The 19,107-nt window shown below is 35.7% G+C and overlaps 1 long non-coding RNA gene across 1 annotated transcript in view; it reads left to right on the top strand.

The window, feature by feature from the left end:
* LOC141378418 (uncharacterized) overlaps positions 1 to 18,561 on the top strand; it is a 90,185-nt gene extending 71,624 nt beyond the window's left edge. Inside the window, exons 2-3 of the long non-coding RNA XR_012393024.1 lie at positions 8,598 to 8,787; positions 16,952 to 18,561. This is a non-coding gene — a long non-coding RNA (uncharacterized lncRNA). The remainder of the gene's footprint in view (positions 1 to 8,597; positions 8,788 to 16,951) is intronic.
* Positions 18,562 to 19,107: the final 546 nt, after the last annotated feature.

The following is a 19,107-nucleotide window of genomic DNA, read 5'->3' as shown; positions in this document are numbered from 1 at the left end:
AAAGTTATTGACAAGTGGTAATTTGTGTGTAACTTATGTTTATTTATTTATGATTTGGTTATGGGTAAAACAAAGACAATGCAGGTCAGGTAGTTGAAACGGTAGGATAAAAATAATTAATGTTTTATGAATTAATTAATTATTAAAAAATAATGAATTCACTATGACAACGATGTCCATTGCAATGTTTCACATTAGACATCGCACGATGACAAATTGGTCGACATCGCCCAACCCTAGCTTGCATGAAAACCGCATCAGTGTAGTCATTTACAGTTTTGTACATTTTATTGTCAGTAAAAGCAATGGCATTGTAGCAGGGGAAACAGTAATCATTTAATTACTCGTTACAGAATAAAGTATCGCCGTTAGTAACGCCATTTATTTATAGAGGAACATGACGTCACACAGGTTCCCAGTTGCAATAGCAAACATGTTGTGTTGTGCGGTAGGATGCCAAATTAGAAAAATAGAAAACTTAACTTTTACCATACACCACACTGCCGTACAGGTGCCATTTACACTCATACACTACAAACAGTTTAGCCTACCCAATTCACCTGTATCACAAGTCTTTGGACTGTGGGGGAAACCAGAGCACATGGGGGAAACCCATGCGAACAAAGGGAGAACAAGCAAACTCCACACAGAAATGCCAACATACCCAGCCTAGGTTCGAATCAGCGACCTTCTTGCTGTTAGGCGACAGCACTACCTACTGCGCCCCCGCGTCACCATAATATGTAATCAATATAACTTATTACTAAGACAACAAACTCTGTACCACAGCAGATGTCATTCCCTCGCTGTAAATGCTAGCGCTAGTGCTATTTTTATTTTTTTTCTGCAACCTCGACATGCGCGCATTCTGAATGTTTACTAACATGGTAATTCATCTATAGTGCCGCTGTTTCCATCACTGGTTAGCACACAGCATAACAGAAGTGTAATTACCATTAGGTGAATGCAAACTATACAATTTTTGCATAAGAATATATTTGCATGATATCTTTTTACAGAAATCATTTAAAAGTGCCTTATGGGATCAAAATCATGCCAACTGTATCACGGTCGCAGATCAAAAATTATAAGCGTAAATTTAAACTAAATACAGAATTAAAAACAACAAGATCATGTACCCGAAGATAATAAGCATGAATTAAACATGAAAATGCGTTTAGAGTTATATAGCACAAAACTGAAACCTGAATTCAAGGAACATTTCTACAAATGTCGTTTTTATTTTTACACATATTGTACATTTCTTGATTTGCGCGTATTATTTTTGGTGGGATTTTGATCCCATAGTGCCAGCACAGCTGTGCTCTTTCCACCAGCTCAGGAGTCTGTGATGGGACAGCGTGTGACAACAGACCGGAATGTTTCTGATCCCAGATGAGGAGCAGGTGATAATGAGACACAAGCGTTTGGGGTTAAAGGTTAGCTCTACATCAGTGTCAGTCCCACATAAGTGACAAGCCTCGCTCATCCGAGAGTTAAATGACTCCGCCTGACAAAGAGCAGACAGACAAAGAATGAAATATGGCTTAAGATGGAGCAGAAGTGTGGACAGACTCACAAAGAGCACGTCCTTACAAATTAGCAGCCGTCTGGAACACAGTCTGGATTGCACACTGCCATAAAATCCTCGCTCTTGTAAAAGATCCTGAATTTGTTAAGCTCCCCTGTGTATTTCATTCAGAATGTGCACTATTTGGATTAACGCAACATAACTCATGTGAACTGGAAGATTACACTTTTTTGCAGCAGAGGTTTCAGGGGATGATGGAAATGCAGGATAGTTAACATTTGCTTCAAAACTGATGGAAAATTTGGTTTAATTTGGTATTTACAGAACTGACTGCTATGGATTTGTGAAGATAAAGAAATGAAAATAAGTGAAAAGAATGGTTTAGTTCAGAAATCTATATTGAAATAAAGAGCTATTGGCAAAATGCTTATACTTTTTTTTATTGTTTTATTGCTTTTAAACCAACCAATAATGACATGGTTAGTCAGCAAATGCATTTACATTTGCTCATGTAGCAGACACTTTTGTCCAAAGCGACTTACAAATGAGGAAGGGATCCAGCGATTCAATATGAGGAGGCAATACACGCAAGAAAGGCTACTTTTACAAAGGTACTGAAATTGCTTAGAGATGTAAGAGCTAGAGTAAGGAGAGAAAGCAGGTGGTTTTCTTTTATGAAGTACTCAAGTGCTCATGGAAGAAAGGGCTTAACAGTTCAGAATGATACCAGTGATTCTGCAGTCCATTTGGGATTGAGAAGATCATTCCACCAGCAAGAAACAGTGAATGGAACTGTTTTGGAAAATAATTTAAGGTGCTTTCACACTAGCACTTTTGTTCCACACTCAGGTTTGCCTGACATCAAAATATGGTACGTTTAGCTAGTATGAACATGTCTTCTGAACAAGGATGCGCACACATGAACCATACTCGAGTCCGCCTAAAAGAGGTGGTCTGGTGTATGGTTTGTGCGAACTCTGTTACAGTTCACTTCTAATATGTATGCAATCGTACCAAACAATGGAATTGAACCACCAACTGTACAACAAACTTTAGTTTTCATAATGTTAATGTGTGTGTGTGTGTGTGTGTGTGTGTGTGTGTGTGTGTGTGTGTGTGTGTGTGTGTGTGTGTGTGTGTGTGTATGTCTGAGCATCACCTACCTTGGTGACAAGCGGGACTGACCCAGTGCAAACAGTAATTAATGTCTGCTTGTCTCCACCAAAGATGACTTCTCCAGACTTCGCATGATGTTCTGAACATTTATAATATTTTTGCGACAGAAAGACGCAAGTGGCTCTCTGTATTTTGGTTTTGGTAGCAAGACCAAAAGATTTAGTAAAAGCAGAATTACTGTAATATGTGGATGTTTCCATTTTGGTGCTGTTTTCAAGGCCATCAACTAGCAACAGCCGTCCACAAAACAGCAACTTGATGACACAAACGGGTTCAGAAGGAAAAAAGATGGTGTGAACACAAACCAGCCGAGAAGGTGGTAAGGAGACACAATTGAACTTGGATTGGGTCCAGGCAATTGAACCGAGTGTGAAAGCACCCTTCAAGCCTCTCTGTGTTGAAGACCAGACAAGATGCAGTGTTCTAGATCAAGGGTTTAAGAGTTCAGCCTTGAAATCACAAGAGTTTAGACTAGAAATTGTGCTGCACAGTTACTCAGAATTGGTCTGATCTTTCTGATGTTGTAAAGTGAAAACCAGCTTGATTGAGCTGAGTTAGCAGTGTGCTGTTTGAAGGACACTGCTAGTCAGCTGGTCATCTAACATCACCCCAAGATTCTTTTCTGAGTTATATAGGTTAATATTAGATATGATGAAAAATATGATAAATTACATTAAATATCTGGAGTTGCAAGAAAGAAGAGAAGTTCTGTTTCCAGATTAAAGCTGGAGGTGATGATCTTTCATTCATGCCGAGATGTCCACAAAGTGTGAGATCCATATAGCTATCATTGGATCATCTGGCTGAAATGAAAGATCGAGCTGTGTTGCTTCTGCATTATAGTGATAAGAGAAGCCACGAGACTGGATGATAGGTGCTAGCAATGTGGTGTAAATTGAAAATCAAAGGGGACCAAGAACTGATCCCTGAAGTACCCCTGTGACCTAATGTGCGAAGGTACATCTCCCCTCCAGGCTACGCTGAAAGATCTGCCGGTGAGGTAAGACTCCAACCAGCAGAACCACTCACCAATACAAGAAAACTTGAGAAACCTAAGTAATTAAAAACAACAATTCACATGCTTATGTGTTAAAATCTCCACCAACTATATTCATGATGAGCAAATAATGGCAAGAGTATTTTACTGCAGTATTTTATATTTTATTATTATATTAAGCCAGTGTCTACTATTATTTTAATATTACAAAAGTATTAAAATATATAATTTTGTTAATAAAACATTTTTTACAATCAAAAGCATGTAGTATTAATTATTTATAATATTTTATATTATAAAAAATATTTCAGTATGTTTAATAATACTATGATGAATATTAGACAATGCATCTCAATCAAACGACATTGATTTGTATTCGTTCAACTCATTGCACATTCTTAAAACATGTTACTTAATTAAATAGTTAAATAAATAAAGCTTCCTAGATTGCAGATAATAACAGTGCACTTCAAGAGCAAAGTGCTTGGAGAGAGAAAGTGTTGTACTTAACATCCATTTGCAGTCAGCTTGAAATGGTCATGCATTATTCCCTTATCTTGGGAAAAGACAAAAATCACCTGTTTTAATGTGTGCAGTTTTGTGCTCAGTGCTGACATTCAAAATGGGTAAAGGTTAGCAAAACTTCCACAAATTGCTTCTCTGCTGCATTATTGGGGAAAAAATGGGTATGCTGCGTCTCTGGTAATGGATTCACCTTTGAGAGAAAAGACTACCTAATTCCATGACAGTATAATCAACCTTTTTTTTTTTTTCTTCGACTCTTCTTTCGGATCACGTCATCTCATCCCTTTGACCTCTCGGTCAGACAATCATGATGGGTCAGGCCCACGGCAGCTCAGACAGATGGTTGGCTGGTCGGCCTAACACCCCTCTATGTACAAGGTCAACCCCCTCACGCCCCTTCTTGCTCTTTCTGTCTTTTCCCTCATGAGCTTTTTGTCTCTGCCGTCCCGTACACGTGCCAGCCAGGTGAAGGGGGGGCACTGACCCCATTTAATCCTAAATTCCCCTAGGACCAAGTTTCCAGACAGTAAGGGCGTCATTATGGCAGTGATCATGTGACTTTTTTTACATGTTGCTTTTTACAGTGTATTCCAAAACTTTTATATATTTATAAATTAAGACAAAAGAGAAAAAAATACAGTTTTTTTTATTTTTTATTTTTTTATTGATTTTGTCAATTTAGTTGTGTATAAAGTTAATTATTTATAACATGCAAATTATAGTTTTGTGATACAATAGTGTAACTGAAATGGTATTTAGTGCACTAATGCCACTAGAGAATATGGTGAATCTACAAGTCTGCCACCGAACTGCACTACATTTCCCATCAGGCACCTCACACACACAAACACACCAGTTCCGGATCACCCCTGATTAATTGCACACAGCTGTATATCATGAAGACTAAACATGCATAACATGCACTAAATATACACACCTCACATTTACACACACAGTGCGGAGTCTTCTTTTGTCTGTAACATTATGAAGTGTACCCTAGTATAGCCTTGCCATGTTTCCTGACCCTTGTTTTGTTCTGTGTTTATCCTGTTTGCCGTTTTGGGTTATCCTTATTATACTATTTTTTCCTGTTTGACCATCACCTGCCTGACTAAGCTGTAAATAAATCGCGTTTGGACCCTCGCCTTTTTTGTCACACCATTGTTACAATATTGGTGTTGAATATTGGCCAAAATTAGCTGAATACACCAGCATATTAGATATCAGCAAAAATCCTATATCAGGTATCCCTAGCTCACAAATCTAGCTGAAGGAAATGCTGTAATAGTATTTTAAATTGTGTTTAGTGTTTTGACCATATTGGTGCAATAAGACTCTTCAGAAATTAATTTGCATTTAATGGGATTGCTGGACCCAGCTCTGAGCAAGATTTACCAAGCTTAATAAACCCAATGAAACACCTATCAGTCTGTGAAACAACCATGTCTTAGTAATTACTTCATTATGTAAAGAACTGTCAATTGAGTTTCATCCAATCACTAATAATGGCACAAAAACTGCAGCATATGTTGAACTATGCCTCACAACACTCTCTTTCTAAAACCAGGGTCTTATTGTATTTCAATTCTTGATCTTTTGCCAGCTTTGTGTGCCAGCACAGTGATTTAAGTGGTGATAAACTAAAGCCAGCCAGACGATCGCACAGAGAGAAGTTGGACCTCTAATTACATGGACATCCCAATATGCCATCCTAAATCAATGGACGCCCAGTTGAGGAAGAAAAGGAGGCCATTCATCCTAATCCAGAGATAGAGGAGAGCATTGATATGCAAGAGGCATTGCGAATATTGACGAGCATGATCAATGATCTATGATCAGAGGGATGGTGTACCTGCCAAGAGAAAGAAACATCCAGACCCTCCAGCTGCCTTTCCTCCAGCTTAAAAAAAACAACAAAAAAAAACCCAGAAAACTTCTAAATCCAGTCAGTTGAAACCTCATCCCAGTAACTCTGTTTATGCAGAACATAACTAGTGAGACAGTCAATAAAACAGTGGGAGGATCTGATAACAATGGAGAGTTGAAGCAGTCGATGGGAGCATTTCAAAATACATATAGCATTAGATGTTTTTTTTTTTTTTTTCAGTCAAGTTTAAAGCAATTGCTGGCCACATTTCAATTGAACATACACTGTAAATGTACATTTGTTAAGTTTACTCAATTTAATTGTGCAGAGGTATTGCCTTGATTCAATTAAGTAATTTTAAATTTTTTGCATTGAGTATTTTTACTTACCAATATATTAAAAAATAATCCCTTACTTATACTAAGTATCGTTTACTACAATAATTTACGGTACCTAACTGGATCTGTAATCTGAGTTAGTAAAGTTTTACAATTAAATTTTTGCAGAAGCCTCTGTAAATCTCAAAGTAACACAACATTAAAGTCCAAATAATTTTTCTCTGTAAATCGTGCTAAAAAAATACACAGACACTTATTTTTTCACATTTATTTTCTAGTCTGAGGAAAAATATCCTGGGAACTAGAAATCTGCATGGTTGGGTAAACTCATTCAGTTTAAGTTCAGTCTAATATAATCAAAATGTAAGTCCATGTAAATTGTTTCTATTAAGTACAATGAACGTTAATTAAAAAGTGTAAATGCTCGACTTTACAGTGAGAACATTCTCATTTTATTTGTAACACTGTAAACTATGACATTGACTTGCATTTTTAAAGGATTCATTCACCCAAAAATGAAAATTCTGTTATCAATTACTCACCCTCATGTATTGTAATGCCTCGAAACATTTGATTATTTTCGGAACTATTTTTAGATCAAATTTTTGAATAAATTTTAGATTTATTTTAAATCTGAAAGCTTTCTGACCCTCTTCAGAAAGCAAGGGTTAAAACGCAGAAAAAAGAACCAAAAACGTTGTCAAAACATTTCATGTGACTTCAGAGTTTCAACCAAAATCCTAGAAAGCTCCAAACAAACATGTGTGTGCCAAAAATAAATAAATGAGAGTCTTAAAAACTACATTGCTCATTAATGTTTTCTCTTCTTCACCATGTTGTCATATTTCGAATGGGCAATCTGGCAATCAGTATTGCATTAGAGTCACCATTTAACAGTATTTTTTGTTTAGTAGAAAGCAAGATTATGTTATAAAAACATTGTTTTAATATAATGGGCATGTTGGGAGTCATTAAAACACATACAATGAAAACAAGTCAATACCTGTGGCTGCTGATGATAACTGAGGTCTTATAAAGTAAAACAATCTATCTGCACAACAAACTAACCACTGTTTACACTATTGTTATCTATAATCCACAGCAATAATAAAAATAATAATAATAATGTGCAACAGTCTGGAGCTTGAGCTTCTTGTCACACAAAGCACATAAGTGTTGTATAGTTTATCAGAATGGTACTAGTGAAATCGCAAAGTCTCAAAAAACTCAAGGTTTCATTTGAATGTGTAGTAATCTCAACATCTGACATCAACATGTAACAGGATGTTTGTGTCCAGACTGTCTAGGACAAGCTCTGGACTGTTTGTGGAGTGATTTTTTAGATGAAGTTCAAAAGTTATAATATTTTACTGCCTTAAAAAATAGGGCTTTTTGTAAAATCCCAGATTTTCCAGAGACCTCCAGAGGTGCACAAAATCTGAGGTGTCCATGAATTTTTTCGTAAGCTGCTTAGAAACAGTTCCTCACTAGGACACCAATCATTCTCCGTGGGATGTGCGGGTAGAGAGTTGGCACAAAATTAGAGTGCTTATCTGAGAGATGTGTGTGGTGAGAGCCCCTCTGAAGATTGAAAATGCCTATGTTAGAATCTGCTACTGTCGTCCAAATAACCCAGTCTGAAGAGCTTTTTTTTTTTTGGTTTGTTTGATTTTTTAAATCAAGACACTTTCAATTATTTTACAAAAAAAACATTAAAATCATTCTTCATGTTAAATTTTCTTTTTTGTCTTAATCACTTCTGTCTATAAAAATGATGGACAACAATTCTTCACAGTTAATTCTGCTATCTCGTTTGTTATATAATTTTAAAGATTCCAGCGCAAGACATGGCAGAAACTAAATATTCACCCTTTCTCAGCTCACAAATGCTTTTCACCATGTTCTTGCACTGCAACATATAGTCTGATGTAACAACATCAGAATCAGATTCAGAATACCCATATACCCACGTCAGAATAACCAACTGTCGACTAAGTCTAAAGTGATGGTAGACAATCATGGCAGAAATCTCTAACATGACAGCAGACAAAATGAATGTTCTACTAATCAACAATAAAAGACTAAAACTCTAAGGCTGAAACTACAACACATGGCATTGCAAATTAATAAATTTCATTAATTCATTTTCAACCGCTTTTCCAGGGCTAGGTCACAGGGGCAGCAATCTAAGTAAAGAACCCCAGACCTCCCTCTCCCCAAGACACTTCCTCCAGCTCCTCCGAAGGGATCCCAAGATGTTCTGAGGCCAGCTGAAAGACATAGGACCTCCAGCATGTCCTGGGTCTTTCCAGAGGCCTCCTACCGGTGGGACATGCCTGGAACAACACTCTAGGTAGGTGTCCAGGATCCTTTTTGGCTGAATATATCTGAAATGTATTTCATTTGGTCATGATCCAAATCTCATGACCATAGGTAAGAGTAGGAACATAGATTTACAACATTTACAACAACATTTTCTGCGAATGTTCCCAAACTGCACCCCCTCCAGCCCAAGGTTGTGCTTTGAAATTCTGTCCATAAAAATTATAAACAGAATTAGTAAGGGCAGCTCTGCCGGCACTGCAAATAACTTATGAAAAAATACTGTATGCAGCAGATTATAAGGCTATGCAATTTATGCTGATTTATGGTATTTCTAAATAAATGTTATAATAGGGGATTTTTTTTTTTACAATGTAAGCCAAATCAAGCCACAAATCATAACTACGCAACCATGATTCAAACCAAACTGACAATTTTGTGAACCTTCCCACCCCTTATTATTTTACATTACAAAAAATGCATTTTACTCAAACACATAACTATAAATTGTAAAGTACCTTTCCAAACGATCTCTTTTTTCCATAATGGTTGTTTATTTGCTTAATTTTAAGTCAGCTGTCCCACTAGAAAAAGTCCCTGTCCGTGCAGACAGTATAACCCAGTAATGAAATGGGAATCTAAGATCCTCTAATTCCCCCACATCAAGCCTACTCAGCAGAGGTTGAGAAAGGAATCCATTCAGTCAGTGGTGAGTGGTCATTAAAGCTTGATTTTTACGCCTGCACTTCAGCACACACTGTAAACTTGCCCTGGATATTTATGGAGGTTTAAAGCATCCACCACATCACTCTCAGAGGTGTCACAAAACAGCTGTAATCAGGAGTCGGAAACGAGTCCCTGTCCACTGTTCTCCTCACTCTCAGTCAATAGAGCTGCTGTGTAAAGTCAGCTGTAAAAACTCTGCAAAACGATCCTGCACCGTCTACTAGCTTGCACAATCAAGAAGCAGAGACATTCATAAACCACTAAATGTATCTAAAGAAATAGACTTCATGCTATTAAGGCCATATTTTTCAAGTCAGCTGTTTTATAATTGTTATGTTCAAGGGCTTTCACTAACTCACATTTGTGCACTTTTTTGATTTAGGCAATTAATTTACTCTACCAAAAAAAGATATATCTTAGTATTTTAAATTTATTTATATTACTCATTCATCCATTTTCCTTTGGCTTAGTCTCTCATTTATCAGGAGGCGCCACAGTGGAATGAACCGCCTACTATTCCGGCATATATTTTACACAGCGGATTACCTTCCAGTCCCAAGGCAGTACTGGGAAACACCCATACACACTGACATTTACACACACTCACACTAAAGCCAATTCTGTTTATCCAATTCACCTGTACCCCATGTCTTTGGACTGTGGGGGAAACCGGAGCATACATGCGAACACGAGGAGAACATGAAAACTTTTTGTAACAACAATTTTTTTTTCTTGTTAATCAAAAGTATAAATAGCTACATTTCAGTTCACCTATTTTTATGTGCATTTTGGATATGCACATAGAAACCAGTTGATGGAAACACCAAGATGTGCATACATTTTGAAATTGTGTATAAAAAACATACCAGCATAACTGAAGATAAACTTTTTATTCGATATGAATAGATGTGCATAAACTATAATGGAAACACTTTTACCAAACAAATTGCAGTATGTGCATAAAAAAAAAAAATATATAAAAAAAAGAATATGTGATTTTGTAATAAGAGATCATGTGATGTTGAAAATGTGTGCAAATGGACAAACCAGCAGCTGAGCACATTGTAAAACATCTGAAATGTTGTTTTGTTCATTCTAAAATGCCTAAAACATTTCAGTATTAGTGTCAAAAGGGTCAAATGCCACCGTGTGTTCACTGCGTGTCAGGATTGCCTTCTGAGGCGTAAGTCATTTATTAAACAAAGAAACGATTCACACAGCTTCTCTTATCACAGCAAATTCCATTTTTACTGTTGAAATTTTGCACCAGATAATCAGGAATTGATTATTTTGTTTGCTTTGACTGGTTGGATGGAAACGCTGCTTTTTTCGCACATCTTTTATGCAATAATCCAGTTTTGTGCACAAAGTTCGCATTTTTGGATGGAAACATAGCTAATGTCTGCTAAATTTGTGGATTAATCAACTTTTAAATGGTTTTATATAGTCAAGTTTTTAAAACATCCAAATGCACATATGGGAAGTAACACAGTACAAATACCTTGTTACTGTACTTAAGTAGATTCTTCTTGTATCAGTACTTTACTCCACTATTTTACATTTTACATTTACTTCTTTACATTTACTTCTTACATTTTTACACAATTATATACTTTCTACTCCTTACATTTTTAAATCAGGCTCGTTACTCCATTTTTTACGTGTTTGGTGGCACAATCTATATTATTTCTTGTCATTGCACAATTTGAGGGTCTTTTTAATGCAGTCAGTTTATTTATTATTAAGGCGATCACGCACTGTATGTAGGATAGTTTATGAAGATTACTATGAGAAAGGCAAGGATGACTATGCAGATGAGACAGAGGGACTCTATGAATTTAACATCACTGATGTTGCCCTCTTTACACGGTAACAAGACATATTTTGCTCAATCAGATCACAGATAACAAAAGAGAGACACATTCCAGTTCAAAAATATCCCATACAAATGCTTAAGGTAAACAGTCTTTTGTCTATTTCTGATAATACTGCATGGGATTTTTCTGCTCTTTCAATATAATACCGTGAAAAATACTGCTTTTTTTGTAAAGATTTGTACATTTAGTACCAAAACAATCAAATACTTTATAAAATTTTATGTTTTGAGATTCCTTTATTTCTGATAAGTTCATATTTCCAAATACAGAATTTGTGCTGTTTAACTTTTTTTTTGATTGATTTTACATTATAGCCATTTTAATCTTCAATTATTTTTTTAACTGCTTTATGACAACAAAAGTAACTATACTGTGCAATTCTATACTGTGCAATTCAAATATATTGCAAAAGATCCTGAATTTATCACGTGAATAAAAGATAATGCACATGTTTAGTAGGTTTGTATGAAAGCTGCTAATGCAAAAAAAAAAAAAATAGTTTGCAGTTAAATACCGTACGTTTTTATTTTAGCGAGATAAAATATATTTTTAATATATTTAATATAAAAATACTCAAATAAAAAATGTAAAAACATTTAAAGACTGATGTGTCACTGATATAATATGCTGTGGTGTGTCTTAAAGCTGAATGAATGAATGTCAACAGTTCCTGCCATGTGAGTTTAAGGGTGCCTTCACAACTAGACTTTTGTTTTGAAACCTGTCTCGTTTGCCCAGTTAGCGCGGTTCGCTTGGCATATGTGAATCCACCAATCGCTCTGAGATCGCTTGAATAAGGTTGTGTCGGCTCGATTGAAACGAACTCTAGAGCGGATCGATTGTAGTGAGAAAGCGATATGGATATGTAATAAGCATACGGCTATATGAATACATAATTACGAGTAGGGCGGGAGGTCATTCAACAGACATGCTAAGTCTCCCGCAAATGCACAGAGACTCGCGGATACCCGCATATGAGTGATAATTTTCCGGTAATCACCCTTCTCACCCCTCCCAACAGCATACTTCCTTGCTCTTCAGACGCACCTTGTCAAACACCACCAAACCACCACCTCCCCTGACAGCTGAGCGAACTCTGCAAAATAAATCGTGAGACTCTGACCAATGTGAGGAGAGTTTACTCACACGTGACTTGTTTTAACTCTTTTGGTCCGTTTAGCCGTGTGAAAGCCAACCGCACTAAGAACAAAAAGCAACAATGTAACAATTTTAATCCCTGTTTCAGAACAACTGAATTAATTCATAGGTGTGAAAGCACCATTAAAGATTAACAATTGGTCTTTTTGTGTTGGCTGCTGAGTATTATATACCATGTATTCAAACGCTGCATTGAGTATTGGCCAATTGGCATTCAGCTCTGAATCTATCCATTTATAATAATTAACAAGACATGCAGGTATCAATACAAGAAACAGACTGCTTTTTTGTTAACTGGTGGTCTAAACGGTTTAACTGGCTATTACATTCATTTATTTGTCCGTGCTTTCTTTGATGTGTACCTTTCAGCTTAGAAAGGCAAAGGGGTTTATTCATCCATGCTTTATTGATTTGTAAGTTACTGAGGCACTGCACTTTAATTAAGACTCACCAAGGCCTGAAACACACAGTAAACTGATTGGGCTTTAATACAAATCGCTCACAGCTACTCAGCCATGTCCATTAAAAAAATAAAAATAAAAAAAGAGCAGGTTGTCAAAATGCAGAATCCTAGATGAATTGGTAATTGCTATAGTAAATGATATTTTGTGATTGAGGTTTTAGAGTATTCCTTACTTGTTCCAATTTTATATGCTGTACATTTGATTGATTAATGGCACACATCAAGTCCACATGCGATGAAATCTGTCATTCTTTCCAGAGAGCAGTTTAACATAGTTATGGTACCTCCAGTGGCGCAAAAAGGGGGTATGCAGTATGTGCAGTGCATAGGGGCGCCACACATGGGGGGGGCGCCATTGTGCCAAAACTATTTTTGAAATTATCCATATTAAAAGTTTCAAATAATGTATATATATTTTTTTGTTAAAAAAATGTATTTAGCATTTTATACGCGTATAATATTGTATTTTATTAAATTGAAAAATAATTTCACCCCTCCCCCCATTTTTATACCACATGTTATTATGAATTTATTATGTATCATATTGATTCATCAGGCCTTTTGGTAACTTCTTAGCTCAAAACTATTTTAATTTTAGCTACAAACAAAGTTATAACATTTCAATTAAATAGAACATTTCACACTGTTTGTTTCTGTTTTTTTACACTAAACATTTGACAGTCTTTTTTATTTCACTTTTAGCAGTTTCAGTCAATTGTTCTTGCAAAGACAGACCTTCTGCCTCAGTCTGAATGTGAGAAGTAATTGCAATGTTCTTTTGCCCTTTAGGACTCCCATGTCTATCATTTTGTTTAGACAATGGTACTACAAAAAGTCCAAAAGCAAGGCTAGTCAAGGTGCTATAATCATTTAGTAAGTGAAAATAAATTAAGAAGAAATTTGGGGTGGTATGAGATGCATTTCTTTGTGACTTAACATGCTTAATGTAATTATACCTTTTACTATACTTCAAACTATTTCAGTTGTGTTCAGAACTGCGAAACTGTTTTTTTTAAGCATATTGATATCTTTATGAAAAAATATCTTTAATTTATTGATGGAAATATTTTCCACATTTTATCACTTGCCTGTTATAAAATATAGTTGGATTGAAGGGGGGCGCGCAAAAGTTGAAGCCGCATACCCATCAGTAAATGTGCAGTTGCGCCCCTGGGTACCTCATACATGTGTAAAAAAATGCTGGGTTCCACACAATCGGTTTGGGTTGGGACAACAGGAAGGAATTGTGGATTAAACATAAAAAAAATAAAACCTCAAGAATTGTGTTGCTTCAGCTTAATTTTAAAAAAGTACTTTGGACCAAACATTATTTTTAAAGTGCAGTTTTGGCTAGTTATTTTTTTTTTTTTTACACTCAAAAAATTACTTTTGCTTTTTTACGTGTTTAAAATTGTTTATGTTGTCCCAACACCAACCAATTAAGTTAAAATAATTATTTTTACTAATTTAAGTGGATTGAACATAAAATAATAATCACACACTACAACTCCCAGCATGCCTTGCACTAATCTCCCTGGTCCCAGCTGAAGCGCATGAGGCCAAACACATACACAGACACAGCTGTGGTCAACATTCTAATTATTAGGAGAACCGTATATTCTAGTTTGTTTTTCACTCTGATCATGGTTTTTTAATTTGTTGCTTCTATGATGCTGGTGTGTTCATGATCTTGTTTTTCTTAGTTTTGTTTTTTGTTAAATCGTTATTTCATTAAAGTTCTGTTATACGCTGTTGGATCCGCACTTTGTTTTTATCTTCACCCTAAACGCCGAGCTGTAACAACAATTAAAGGTTCATAAAACCCTTGAGTACTTTGTTAGAGATTTTAACAGACTTGTGTGTGTTGAGCATCAGTTAATACAATGTTAGCACCTGTCAGCTTTAATTATGGGAAAAATAGGATAATTTTGAGCTTTTGTCAGCTAATTTCAGTTTCTGGGTTTAAAATGATTTTTGGGGTTGGATCAAAGTCTGCGATGTAGCGCAAAACTGCAAGTGCAAAGATGACGCGTCGGTTTCTCATTATTATTCATACCTGAGTTTTCTTATCCTATGAGAAGAGCCGGCATCTTTATTATTCATGACTGCACGTGCTTTCCGAAGGTAAGGCAGACCTGCCAGTGCATAGGTGTGACACACGGACCCACGGCACACAGTATTTAGCTGTTCATGAAGGTTTGTATGTGTTTGTTTCCATGATCCATGGGGTTTGTTGCATGTCTTTCCCCGCGATGCTGTCAGGGCCGATACAGCAAAGCTGTTTGTGTGCAGAAAGCATTTTTGTCGGGAGAGCAGTACGAGAATTGAAGAATGGCGGACGTTGTCTTTTATGAGGAGTTTGTTCACATTTAGACAAATCGCCGTGCTGCTGTGTTCACCTAAATCCTCTAGATTACCAACAGGGCTAATGGTTAAAATAGACTGGGCAAGAGACCTGCTGCACTGAGTCTGCATCCAGACCTATGATTCAGACCCAGGGATTTAGGGAAAAGTCCCCATTCATAGTGTTTATATGAACACGATTATCTTTAAAAGATATAAATTGGGATTATCTGTATATGAAATAATAAATAACAAATGTAGCAGGGCATTAAATTACTCTTTATTTATTTGCATTTTAACTTTGTAAACCATAAAATCATGCATCTCCTTGCGTCTCATTTTGAGCTAACTGACAACAGTTGTTAGCTCCCCTCCTTCTTCCCTGGTCTGCTGGCCACACCCACTCATGCCCTTTGCTCGCGGAGCTTCACGCCCATTATCACGCATCTTTTGAAAAAAATTCTGAGGTAGACCTGAACAAAAAGTGGGGGGTTTCATGGCCCTTTAAGTTGTCCCAAAAAATCTCAAGAATCGTAATGCTACAGCTCATTTAAATAAACTGTTTGACCAAGAAGCACACCAATATTTTGAGTGTATGATATTGCTCTTTTCTTTGGGATCAAGCTGTTGACCAATGCCATGTGTGTAAAATATGGCAAAATGAGGCGCAAAAAATCCTACACAATGGTACTAGTCTTATTAAGGTCTGCAGAAGTCTTTACTGCACTCAAAAATGCAACTAAATTGGGAAAACTCTTGATTTACATAAATTAATAAATGAACATAATATTAATACATAAAACATAAATTAACCTAATTTGATTTGTGTTTACTCTAAGTGCAACTTCATCTGGAATAAAGTAATTTGAATTTTCTGTATACATTCTAGATCAGAGTATTGCCTTGATCATGTTAATATTAGAGTATTGCTGTCCACATAAACATACAGACTGTTAAGCAACAACATGACAAAGTAGTTTCTCTTTTCATAAGCTCTTAACAATGATTGTAGCAGAATCTTAGCTGCGTCCCAAATGGCACACTATACACTATGCACTTATGCATTTAAATGTATGTATTTAAAATAACTGAAGTAATCCAACATCAGTGCCCGAAAGCTCTGCCCTTTCCACTACTTGAGCAAAGCATCGTCCGTTGAGTGCGTGAACTGTCCAATATTCCACACTTCATTTTACCAGTTGAATGAGTGCATCATCCGGGTAATTCAAGTGCACTTATTATTTTTTAGAGTTTTCAGTGTGATTGCACTACTTACACTATTTATACTACAAAATGGGGTAGAGTAGTGCATAAGTATGTGATTTGGGATTTGCTGCTTGCTCAAACTACTTATTCAAAATGAGGTGAAACAAACACTCTCAATTCTGATTTTTGGGGAACAACTTTTTTATGTTCAATTCACTTATATTTGTAAAAATGAATAAGTTAACTTAATTATTTTTTGTTTTGGAAAATATGAAGGGATTGTGTGGAACCTGACATCTTTTAAATTGTACAGAAAAAAATAATAATAATTGAACAGCTGACAATTTAGTGATAATTAATGCTGTAGGTTTCCAATTCTGACTTTTCCCTTCTCCCATTTCTCTCTGTCTCCTATTTTACAGCTCTTTCTCCTCCCTTCAGTGGTATGACTGAGAGCCAGAGACCCTGCATGCCTCTCTTATCTGCTCTCTCCAGCTGCGTCCCGGTGAAGAGAGGCATTCTGGGAGAAAGGATCCCCTTTCGGGCTGAACCTGGGGAAGGAGCTTATTGGCTGGCTGGAAGACGTGGACTTGAATATGTTCAAAGACCTGCATCTCAGAGAGAATGAAAGATTTGATACTTTGAGCTGCGATTGCACTGCCATTTGTGCTAGAATTTGATTGTATGGTCCAATTAAAGGTTCGAGATGTCCAGATATCTGAGCAAAGGTCAACGTATGCCATTTCGGGAGCCAATAGTTTGTAGTGCTATGAAATGAGTTGAGAAATTGGCATTTCACAAGAATATGTTTGGTAAATGACACACATACACACAAACATACACACACACACACACACACACACACACACACACACACACACACACATTTGTTATTGTGAATTGTGGGGACATTACATTGGTTTCAATGGTTTAAATAATGTTTAAATTTTATTCTCTATGTCACCACCCCTATAAACCCAATCCTCACAAGAAACTGTGTACAGTTTTACTTTATTCTGTTTGATTTATGATTTTTTTGAAATTGTTGACATCATGTCCAACAGTGTTCTCATAATTCAATACCTTCTTGTAATGGCATGTTTCACTAATTAATCGCACCTTACTTGAAAATTAATTGTGATTAATCGCGATTAATCACATTTAAAAGACTGAAATTTGTCACTTTGGCTCTTCAAATGTAAAATTAATGTAAATGCAAAACAAAAACTATTTAAATTCTAAATATAATTGTTTATTAGAATGTTTGTGTGACTTGTAACACAGATTTCTTCATGTAAACAACACACCCACAATAAACCATCAAGATCCTGGCTTGACTGCCATATTTAACACAGAAATTAAAACACAGGCATGTTAGTGCTATTTGAATTTTAAAACAATCAATGCCAATAAAGCAAAAAATGGATTCTAAGTGGACTGCAAAAAAATGCCAAAATACAGGCATTGCAGATATGGAAAATGGAAAATTATAATAATAATAAAGTACTAAGTAGCTTACAAACAATTGTACTCATTTTAAAGTTGTATTGCTGTGAGTTGGGAATGTTAATTATAAAGTATAAACAATTTTACTCAGTCCTCCTGTAAGTTTAGTCAGTTGCTAAAACAGTCCTGTCTGTTGATATTATAAAGGGACAATGTGAACCTTTTCTTTTGAATGATGTGAGCTAAGAGTGCAACGCAATCTCACGGCATTTCGTAACTTTTTAATTTAGTGGCTATGGATGTTTATGCAGGTTTGTTGCTAAGAAACGTGCACTGATAATACTGATTTAATCACTATCATCGATCCAAACTTGGATCAGTTCAGAACGCAAAATCATTTGGTTTTAGAAAAGAAAGCATGGACAAAATCTGAATATTACCATTCATTCAAAAGTGCATTGTGGTTTCCACATCAGTCAATGAATCAGTCACTCAAGCAATAAATCAATGTTTAATCAACAAAACCATTTTCAGCTGTAAAAAAAAATATAAAAATGTTTAATAAACACTGTAAATGATTAAATGGAAATAATAAAAAAAAAAGAATGAAATGCAGCATAGGGAGCAGATGAGACTCAATTCAACTTTGCCACTGATTCCTATCACTTGTAATTTATCTTAATCTTAAAAGGAGTTTTGTAAATACAATAAGTTTTATTTCAAAGTGACATAGAACAGGGGTTCTCAACCTTTTTTTCACTTCGAGACGCACTTCTTTTTCTGATAAATTTTTGGTCCACCTGTCTGATATTTTCTCTAAAATGTTTCTATGAAATGCTCATTTAAATATTCATTTATTAACTAAAATATATACATTTGTTGTTCTTTCTATTTTATTTTTATCTTTATTTTTACATTTTTTTTGTTTTTATATTTTATAAAAAAATATTTTAATATTGTATTTAATATTTATTAATAATAAATATTTTATAATACTATATTTAAATATCTCCTATTTAAAATAAACATACAAACTGTCAATCTGATGGTGGTTGAGTTTGCAGCGGTATATTATTGGGAAATGGTTGTCAGAAACAGTGAACAGCTCCACCAGACCGCGTCTGAAGCACAT

Source organism: Danio rerio, chromosome 17 (genome assembly GCF_049306965.1).
Source record: "Danio rerio strain Tuebingen ecotype United States chromosome 17, GRCz12tu, whole genome shotgun sequence".
In the NCBI taxonomy this organism is placed as follows: Eukaryota; Metazoa; Chordata; class Actinopteri; order Cypriniformes; family Danionidae; genus Danio; species Danio rerio.
Note: the sequence above shows the minus strand (reverse complement) of the source record. Positions and strands in the feature narration are given on the sequence as shown.